Source organism: Lepidochelys olivacea, assembly GCF_965140295.1.
Source record: "Lepidochelys olivacea isolate rLepOli2 genome assembly, chromosome: 3".
NCBI classification, from domain to species: Eukaryota; Metazoa; Chordata; order Testudines; family Cheloniidae; genus Lepidochelys; species Lepidochelys olivacea.
In genome coordinates this window covers 114,181,835-114,192,193 of record NC_140413.1, presented here as the reverse complement: position 1 = coordinate 114,192,193, position 10,359 = coordinate 114,181,835, and positions in this window count along the sequence as shown.

Genomic DNA, 10,359 nt, shown 5'->3' with positions numbered 1-10,359 from the left:
CACATTGTAACACATATTAAATGTTCTTCATTATATGGATGACATTCTGCTTTAGAAAAAATATTTGTATATCCGAGCTGTTCAATTTAATACACACACACAGTCTCTCACTCCTGCCACACTGTCCTGCAAGTAAGTACCTGTCTACATCTAATCTCTGTAGGATCGGTAGAGGATCTCTTATCCATTGCTTCTTTTTGGGGTATTTTCTTCAAGAGTAATATGGTCCGGCCCTGCATTCTCTCTGACCACCACACCTACCACCTGCACAAAAGAGCCAATGTAGCTCAATAGCTTGAGACTCTGAACATGCATCGCTATCACTGCTATCCAGCAGCTTGTCTGGGAGCCTTGATTTATTGCTATTTATCCACAGCAGGATTTCTGGGAGATCAAACACGCATATCCCATAACCCTATTACACTGCCTGCCACATAACACCTGTGTGAAAGGCACAAGAGCACTGGATACAAAACAGCCTGATCTTTCCACTGCCTCTCATCCTCCATAATGCTCAGCCTCTTTGAGAAGAGGATGTAAAATGTTACCAGATCAGAACTCTCCATTCCCATTGCTGCCAGCGTTGTGCATTATGCACTGAGAGCAAATAGAACCGATGTTGATGCTGCTTCTTATGGGGGAGATTTTCAAAGACAAATGAAAGTTGAGTGCTTAATTAACTCCCACTCATGCCTTTATAAATCTCCTGCTATGACATTAGCTTTGGCATGGTGTGGCATTGGAGACAGGGAGAACCAACATCCTGGCTCTGACTTGTCCTCATGGCTGCATGTGAATTGAGAGTCCTTCTGATGCATCATTAGAGAAGCTTCCTTACAATAAGGGGTGGGGGGGATGGGGTTGGTGCTGTGGATGTGGCAGTCACTGCCCTTGTCAAGGCCCTTCCCAACTAGATGCACTGTTAAGTGGAAGAAGGTGGGAATATTCTAACCTGGTTTCCCCTGCCACCTGGAAATTACTTTTATTTAAAAAGAGGATTAAATGAAAGGGATTTAACTATTTATATTGGGGGCAGTTTAGCAATGGTGATTTAAAAAAAACAAACAAACAATTTTCATGTTGTTTTATGTAGATTCAGCAGGCATATTTGGATTAATTTATTATGCTGCCAAACCTTCACTGGGGCAGATAAGGTGGTTTTCCTCCTAGTCATGCAAACTCAGTTTAACTTTATTAGTTTTGAAGATAGAGTACCACAAAGGTGCCTGTGTGCGTAACTGAAGCCTGCTTGACTGCACCACAAAGAACCAGGAAGTAATTCAGCCTGTGAGAGGAGTTTCTTATCTGGTATTTTTATTTCCTATAACATCCGTAATGTAATTGATTACTGGAGAACAGTGTATAGCACTAACCTTAATGCACTCTGCTTTACTACATCAGTGAGCACTATTGGAGTTTTTGATGCCCTTATCCATTTCAGTTAGGAATATAAAAAACTTAATTCCTCATCCAATGACACATAATGGTAAAGCTGTAGAGGAAGTGTGTTACATGCAAGGGTGGTTTTAAACAGAGAATCTTAAAAAAATCCATAACTTGCCCCTTCACTATAGGTGGTGTTGTCCAGTCACATAGATGGCCTCTCACTGGATGTGATGGAGTTTCTAGAGAAAAACAGGGGCAGGGGCCTCACAAGCTCCCAAAACTTCTCAAATCCTTAAAATATCAGCAGGGGTCAATTATTCACCAACCCTTGCTTTTCAGAAACTTGAGAATTTTGATTCCAACTGCCCTTTTTTTTTTTTAAACCCAAGATTCAGTTTAATGCTATGTCCCTTCTACCTCTATAAACATGTATTTCCTTGAAACTATGATACAGTAGCACTCCCAGACAGAATATCCATACTGTACCTCTCTCCTTTGGGGGGAGAAATGAAGTTCTTCTGAAAGAAGATCAGTAAAGCATGTCAGCAGGCTGGCGTTAAGCCACTCTAGAAGCCATGTGCATATTGTCTGAAAGGAAAAGAGCCACACCTGGCTTTGAATTCAGGCCAAGAGGAGGTGGAGGACAGCTGCTCACCAGATATTTGCTCACACAGGAGTCCTTCCACTCTCTTTTGTTCAGAAGAGTAGGGTCAATTTACATAATTATTTAGTAAAGGTCTAGGCAAGAACATTTTCTGGAAGTGACAGTAGTAAGTTCTGGTTTCTATTGTGCCAAGATTAATTCCATGGCCTGCCAACATCTACAGGGAAAACTGCAAATTTATATCCTTCTTACCTAGATCAGAGCATTTTAAATTATGTTCCAGAATGCTGGAGGAAAATTCCCCCACTTACTAAACAGTGATCACACTTGTGAAAAATAGCCCTGTCTAAAGCTACAGCAAAGTGAGGATTTCCAAAGGAAAGGCAACATATTTCCTTGGAAGTTATTGTTGAATCTCTGTGCCTTTAGGGAAGCTAACATAAGGGGGCTTACCCTTTAGCTTCACTAAAGGCAAAAAGATTCAACAATAACCTTCCAAGGAAATAAGTTTGGATCATAAGTTCTGAGACAACATGCAAACTTTATGTAATTGTCACATTATCTCCCAAGAGATCACAAGTAGTCATGTGGGTGGATATACAGCTGATTTAAAAGCACTCTACCATTTCAGGGATATTTAAATTATGAAGCAGATGTAACGGCTCCAGGGTTAAAGCTGAAGCTAGGTTCCCAAAACCTCAGAATCTCCCCCCCCAGTTCCACAAAATGAGTTTGTGCCCTTGAAATTTCATATGCTACATCTCATCCCAGAACAGATGTTTTCCTGCGAAACTTGGAGGGTATGGGTGTTGTAAAGTTTCCATGAGTTCCTCCCCTTGTCTCAGAAGCCAGGGAGGCCCTCAGTTACAGCATGGAGGGGAAATTGGACAAAAAATAAAATGCCTCATTACAAAGCAATAAGCACAAACCACCCATGCAGGAAGGAGACCACAGGACAGAGTAAAGGGGCTAATGGGTACGATTCAGGCACTGGGTTTTGACTCAGAAGATCTGGGTTCTATTTCTGGCTCTATCACCGATTTCCTACATGACTGTGGGAAGTCACAATATCTGTGCCTAAGTTTCCCAAGTATAAAATGGGGTAGGGACAGTGACACTTCTCATGCCTCCCATGGGTGTTGAGGATAAGTCCATTAATGATGTGGGGTGCTCAGGTAATACTGCAGTGAATGCCATAGGGAAGTCTATAAACAACAGATAAATGCAAAACCAGGGTGAGATTAACATAGAATGTTCTGTAAACACAATTTAAGAGATTCTGTTAACGTTCAAACTACCCTTTACATGCAACCTGACACAGAGTTTACAAGGAAGCATTTTAACTTATCAGAAACATTTAAATAGAACAAAATGGGCTTCATGGCTTCCTTCCTGCCTACCAATTCTCTTGTTCCTAAGAGAATACAAACATTAAATTCCACTTAGAGTCTTAGAGCATTAGAATATCACCACAAATAAAAAAGGAACAAAATCAGTCTTGGTGAAAGCCTTTCAAAAACAGACTCCACTCTTACATAGCACACGTGACTTGTGTTCTCTATAGAATGAGCACATCACTCCATGATTACATTTTATTTACCTTACTCATCATCTTTTTGTATTAACTAAACTCTCGAGGTGCCAGACAGAACTCCTGGGTTTCCTTCCTAGCTCTGCTACTAGTTCACTATGTGACCTTGGGTAGGTCATCACCTTTCTGTGCCTAGGTTTGCTCGTGTGTAAAATGGGTGTAACATCTACCTCACAGGTACAGGCTTACTTGACTGTAAGATTCTTGGATGAAAAAATGCTATACAAGTGCACAGCAATATTACAGCACGGCCATTTGGGTGGCTAATGTTACTAAAACGATTCCTTGAGTATCGGCTTATGACAATAAATCAGCTGTGTCCTTTACATGCTATGAATCAGAATTGCTGTACTGGATGAACTGCTCCTTTTGTTGCAGGCAAAAGGAAAATTCCCTTGCAAAACATACATTTGCTGACTTTGCAAACAGGATCAACATTCGCACAAGGTTTTAAATAAAATCTCCTCTTAATTACCTTCTCAAGAAAACAGCTGAATTTCTTTGAAGTGATTTCTGAGAGTAATGTGGAATCAAAATACAGCATGTGGGCCAGAAAAAGAGGAGCTGTGAAGAGGATAATTAGAAGCATAAGTCGTGCCAGGCAGGAAGCTAAAATGCTACAATAGTACACAGGACCATTTAAGCACTGAACACAGTCAGCTGATCAAAATAAACAAACAAACAGTCTCCCTCTGCAGACCACTGACATTCTAGGACTTGCTCATCACAGCCACCCCACTTATTCCCACTCCCCCCCATCCCTTCCTGTTTTTCTCCAGCATCATAATTTTTCTCTCCTGCTTGCCTGACTAATTTCTCTTTCTCCTCTTCCATTCATTGCTCTGCATGGTTTCAATCCAAGCACTCCCCACGCCCTTTATTTAGCCTGCCCAATTTCTAAATCCTCCCCTGCAACAACCTCTTTTCTTTCTACCTTCTCTCAAGCTGTTATACCACTGTCCCTCCTCCACCTTCTACTTCCCACCCATGAACAGCACTTTCATTCCCCTACCCTCCTATCTTCACACCTTCCTATCATTACTGCACTCTTGGCCACCTTTTCTTCCTGTGTCCCCAACTATGCATTCTCCTGTCCTGTCCTTCCATCTTTCTCACTCTTCAATCCCAGATCACCCATATTTTGTTCAATCTCTTCAGCAACCTGGCCTGTCACTGCTCCCCCTCAGGTATCAGCTGTCCACTACTTGCTTCTCATGACAAAGTGACAGTTCCATCCTGATCAAGACCAACACATCAGTCCCACCCCAACCCCATTGTGTCATCTAAGCTCTTAAGCTTTACTTAACATCTAATTCATTAATGAGAAATCCCTGCTAGAGTACACATCTCTCTGAACTATACCCTTCATCAGAATATATATTTTTGTACAGAGCTCTAACTGTATAAGGAGTTATAGTACTACTTTTGAGGTCGATATCTTTTTCCTGACAGAGACCTGGCATGCTCAAAGTCTGATCTCTTCTCTCCGTCTCCTTACAGCTACTTTCCCTAAGGTATATTTTATGAAAAGTCCCATGGATCTGGCCACCACAGGGAAACCTGAGTATAAATTTGCCTCACTCTCTGTGCACACTTACACCCGCTTTAATAACTCAAGCTTCCGCCAGCCGCCAACAGGAAGCTTTATAATCATAGCTGTCCTTAGCTTAATTACTCTCTTCAAACCAAAACCCTAGCCCAAGCAGAGTTATCATCCTCCCCAAAAGGGAGAGGTGCCAGAGACACCATGAAGTTAACTAGAGACTTCACTATTACTATTAATTTTAGGTAGAAGGTGCTCAGATACCACAGTGATGGGCAGCAGTATAAAATCCGAAAACATACAGTAAATAATGAATTGCATGGGGAGGGTCCATGCAGGTATATGGAAGTTCTCACATACAAGAGTAAGATGACACCCAATTAAACAAAGAAAAAAATGCACAGTTTTAGAACTAATGGGAGGCAATATAGTCTCTATGATGTATAGCTAACTTCTGGAACTCACTGCCAAAAGAGATCCTTGAGCAAAGTAGTATAAAATCCGAGTCTACGAAAAAGATTAGACATGCGTCTATCTGTGTTTGTACAACATATAGCAAAATGGGGCCAAACTACCAGTCCATTGATACTCTAGGTACTGAGCTTAATGTTTGTGCTCTAAAGGTTTAAATAATTTAGAAAGTAGCTTAGTAGAAAATGACAAAGTATTACAGTAACCTCTGAGAGCGGACAATTTATTGCACTGAATAATGTGAGAAGCAGGAAGGGGTTCTGTTATTGCTTCTTTCCAGTTAAATAAATAAACAAACAAATAAATAAATAAATATTTTTGCCACAAGGGGAACAAAAACCAACCAACAAAAAAACAACCAATCCAAAACAAAACAAAATCAACTCCTGGAGTAATTGACAGAAAACCTGATTTCTGGATTCTCAATAGAAAAGGGTTAAAAATAGACAGGAACAGTATAAATCTTACATAGACAATGAAATTAACAAAATAACCTATAAGAAGTCAAGGAAAATCTTTTGTCATCAAAATGGAAGAATGGAATGATAAAATATGCTCCAGAATGCTACCACAGCCTGAAACTTGATGGAAACTCAAAGCTTATTAAATTACTGCCACACAAGCAGTGTTGGAGAAATTGCAATGGGGAAGGGAACATAGAACATATGATTTGTTATTGCCAAAATATGCAGAGTTGCTGGCAGAAAATTATAAGTGCTACCCAATATTTCTCATTCTGATGATACTTTAAGTTATCCCAACAGGATATCATGTTAGGAAGAGACTAGCAGGGGTTCTCAAACTTCATTGCACTGCGACCCTCTTCTGACAACAAAAATTACTGCATGACCCCAGGAGCAGGGATGGAAACCTGAGCTTGTCCAAGTCCCACCGCCCTGGGCAGGGGGGTGGCTGAAGCCAAAGCCCAAGGGCTTCAGTCCCAGGCAGGGGGACTGTAACCTGAGCCCTGCCACCCAGGGCTGAAACCCTCTGGCTTCAGCCCCGGGCGGTAGGGCTTGGGCTTGGTCCCCGTGCCCCAGCTAGTCTAACACCAGCCCTAGTGACCCCATTAACATGGGGTCACAATCCAAAGTTTGAGAACCACTGGACTAGAGGGAATACAGATACTGGGTATTCATTATGGAATAGGATTTGTTATTTTATTATTTAATTTTTTTAGGGTCTGTGCTTTGGTTTTTGGGTGTTCTGATTTTTATTTTAACATTGTTATACAAATATAGAGCAGGGGTATTATGAGAAAAGAAAATTAGAAATATAAGATTAATACAGAAATTGGAAATGTCTACTAGTCTGATTTGTATAAAGGGTATGGATAGGAGATCTGACAAAAGGGACATTAACAAGTGTAATGAACTCTATTCACCACCAGGTATCACTGTGGTAGCACAAAACTTACAGCAGAAAAGATTTGCTGCTCCAAAGAAGATTACTGAAATAAATTTCAGCAAGCACAAGACATGAGGTCTCTGGTTCACTAGGTGAGGGCCACAGGATCCCTACTTCATGTCCGAAAGGGTACAAAGTATTTTCCTTTAGATAAAATAATTACCCCAAGCTTTTGCCCCCAAATTCCAGCCAAACATTGGGTATTCCAGAAAGCTCAGTTTACATGTGTGTGTACATGTGTACACACTTCACAGATGTACCGCCCCATTCAGAAAGAGGCTAGAAGAAAAACTGCCAATAGCACACAAAAAGCCTGTTCTTGTGGTGTTTCAGGCCCGCTTGGCGGATGGGTAGACTTGTAATCTTAAGAGAAATTGTCTCAAGCATCCTGACCAAAGAGGTTCTGAAAGGCCAGGGGTGCTATGGGGGTTGTGGGGATGCGGCAGCACCCCCAGGCTTGGGGTGGTTTCCAACATATACAGGGTTTACAGGGTTTGTTCATTGGCTTTCAGCACTCCCACTATAAAAACTGCTGTAACACCATCGTGAAAGCCTGAACTGAAGTTTGCCTAATAGCGGCAACATTCCCTTCAAGGTGCTCTGGTACACGCCACGCCACAGAACGATAAGCACCACATGGTTTCATTGACACCTCAGCCAACTGCTGCTAATTTTTGTTCCAGTTCAAGGAGCTGAAAAATACCACGTTGTCTCTAATAACAACAGTGCACTATCTCTATTATAGTTAAGGTTGAGCATTGCCTTCTACCTGAAGGTCAACTAGTCTAAGGGCCCTAAAATCCACATGGTGACTAGGTTTGTCAGGTATCTCATCTGGGATATGGTTGGCGGTCCAAATTTGTCACAGGAATTCTTCAGATACAGCCCCCTCAAATCCACTGTTCACCCATTTCTCTCTCTTTTTTTGTACATGCCTAAAGCTCAAACTACGGCTTTATTCCTCCCCAGACTGATCTCAGTCACTCAAGATTTCTGTCAGCGAGTACCTGGTACCCCCTGCTCCAATGGGGAAGTAATATTGAAAAAGTTAAGGGCAAGAAGTTTAGAACTCCAGATTGCCTTCAGATCACGCCAAGGAGAAGGAAGGGAAAGGGGGAGCACCAAGCTGTACTGCACAGGCTGTGAGACTGGAGACGACATTGGGGCAGTGGAGGAACTAACATAACCTAGCTCTAGGGCCATTTGGCCAAGGTAATTATTGCCAAGCAGCCGGAGGTGGAGGTACAAGAGGGTGCTGAGGAGATATTTTTATTAAAATCAAGGAAATTAAATGCTCCCAAACTTACTGAATGCAGAATTGAAGTTGCCCAGAGGTGCCTCATGCCCTTCCAAAATGTTGAGCTCAGCTGAACTCCAACCAGGAAATGAAGAGTTAAGGTAATGCAAATGAAAGCCTCTGAAAAGAAGAAAATATAAAGTTAAGATACACATCACCCCTTCATTGTTACCTTAACTCTGCCATCTTCAAGTGATGCTCCAACTTAGGTTTAGGTCAGGCATAGTAAACCTGGCCCATACTCAAACACAGTCTACACCCAAAAAAACCACCTCAAATTTGCTAAATGGTACCACCCCTCTGTCCTGGCCCTTAGGATTCCTTCTAAGACACTGCCTTTACGTACCATCCCTAATCCCCAGAGACCAACCCCCATTGCAGAAAGACAGCATTGTGCACCTCTACTGACAACCTGCAAAATCCAGCACTGAAACAAAGCGTACTTGATTCCTCAAGATATACATACACCTCTCCTCATATCACAGTCACTGCTGTAGGCATGGAACTTGTAAGGAAGCAGTAGTTAGCAGTAAAGACTTATAAAGGTAAAGCAGACAGGAAAGGCAGAGACCCACATCTCTCTCCTTCCTAAACTGGGGGTTTTCTAGGCTGTGCAGTTCCCTGCCTGCACTGTATTATTCCCCAGCAAGGCAAACCATGTAAACAGGCTCTGTGGCTGTACTTTGCTTACTCTTCAAAGGCTATGAGCAGCTGTAATTGCCCACGGTTATAAGTTATCACACAAGCTCTTTCTAAGCAAGCACTTTTATACTTAAGGTGAAAGCATTACAGAGAAAAACACATTAAAATCAATAAAAACTTACAGACACGCTAATTAGGGTAGTAGAGCTCACCCCCAACTCCAGCAAGGGCTCTGGTAGGTAGTGAAGCCTTCAAACCCCACACAGGGATATTCTTGTGGTTACAAGCTCATAACTTTTGTTTTTTGCTCAGAACAAGAATCCGCATGAGCCTTAGAGTCACTCCTTTATACCATTTGGGCCTTTTCATCCAGGGAATAGGCCATTTGTAGACAGAGCTCCCCTTTCCCCTGAGCAAAGCTTCAAAAGATGAGATCAGGAGGTGGGTATTTGCATTCCCCTCATCCCAAATATTTCCTAGGAAACCTACTCAACTAACAGTTGATTCTTTTCTTAGCCCATTGCTTTAAACAAAAATGGGAGAGTCCTTTGAAACTCAAAACACTTCCCAAGGTTTATGTTAGTCACATCTTCTAGACAAGTGACATACAATTCCATACCACATACGTATTTGCATTTTTAATACAATGAGATCCTAGGTTAGTCCAGGATATTGCACGAACTTGCCACACCGTTCACAGGGACTACAAGAGCCCATCCAGTCTTCTTCAGGTCTTTGAGACCTGAAGAAGAGCTCTGTGTAAGCTTGAAAGCTTCTCTCTCACTAACAGAAGTTGGTCCAATAAAAGATATTACCTCACCCACCTTGTCTCTCAAGAAAGGCAGAGATGTTTGCACAAACAGAAAAACCTCAAAACAAGATTCATGGGCATATTAACATCTCTTTGCAAATTCATCCCCAGTTAATTGCATTAAGTGCTGCTTCTAGACAGTACAAAAAGGCAACAAGGCGGCTTGTTGGGAATAGAAGTGCACACAGAAGAACATATAATGAAACATTTTGAAATTACCAAAGAGCTTAAGATCTCAAGCAATGCAAGTTATTTTGGATTCGATGCTGTCCTTCTGCGAGATGGTTACGCAGTGACATACACTTCCAAAGCACTGTCTGAAACCCAACAGAACTAGGCTCATATTGAAAAATAAATGCTGGCAATTAGTTTTGGTGGAGAGCAGTTTCATGAATTTGTTTATGGCCAGAAATTGGTCATGATAGAAACAGGCTCTCTCAGGGGGCGTCACTCACTGTCTGACTGGCGCCACCTCCTGGGCACACTGGGGATTAACTTGAGGCCAACGCTCCCATCCGTGACATGCAAACCATCATTGCATCTGCCTGTAGCTCCTCTTGCAGCCTCAGGAACTGCAGCACCCTGTTTGCGACTCAGCTCTCTGGCT